General features: G+C 26.3%; 1 protein-coding gene across 1 annotated transcript in view; it reads left to right on the plus strand.

Annotated features, from left to right (window-relative positions):
• The window catches only part of LOC107693770 (neurexin-2-like), a 415962-nt gene that overhangs the window by 156980 nt on the left and 258348 nt on the right, over nt 1-634 (plus strand). The window lies entirely within an intron of this gene.

Raw genomic sequence — 634 nt, forward strand, 5'->3', positions numbered from 1 at the left:
TATATATATATATATATATATATATATATATATATATATATATATACCCTCTCGAGTCATTTGTCAGGTCCTTGTTAGGCTGTTTGGTGAGCCTTGTTTTTTTGTTTCTCTTGGTTCTTGTATCTTGTCTTTGAAAATAATATATATATATATTTCAATCCTCCATTGAGACCACTGGGAACAAATCCCCAGTTTTTTGTTGAGAACTATTTGATATATTTAATAAAATATTAATGTAAAATTAACATAGCATGAAGCAAGTAGCTAATTTTTAGCAATCAAATGTCTGTACAGTCACACCTCAGATCTTTTTAAATGTATCCAACAATAAAAACCACAAACTGTATCATCATTTTGTCAATCAATTTATTGTACTTTTTATTTGTAATTTTGAGTTCAGAACTTCATTGTAGTAAATACTCCTTTTATTGATTAGCTAATTTTCATGACTGAATTACTCATTTTGGATGAACAGTTTAAACTCTTTCTATGGCATGGTTTGAATAAAAATACATTTTTCTTAATTAGTTTTTATTTTGTCCATTTTATATGTGCAGTTTTTATGTTAATTGAATGTTTAGCAGCAGAGAATTTTCAAACCACTCAAACCATGGTTTAGGTAAAAAAAAAAAAA

Source organism: Sinocyclocheilus anshuiensis, unplaced genomic scaffold, assembly GCF_001515605.1.
Source record: "Sinocyclocheilus anshuiensis isolate Anshui unplaced genomic scaffold, SAMN03320099.WGS_v1.1 scaffold817, whole genome shotgun sequence".
In the NCBI taxonomy this organism is placed as follows: domain Eukaryota; kingdom Metazoa; phylum Chordata; class Actinopteri; order Cypriniformes; family Cyprinidae; genus Sinocyclocheilus; species Sinocyclocheilus anshuiensis.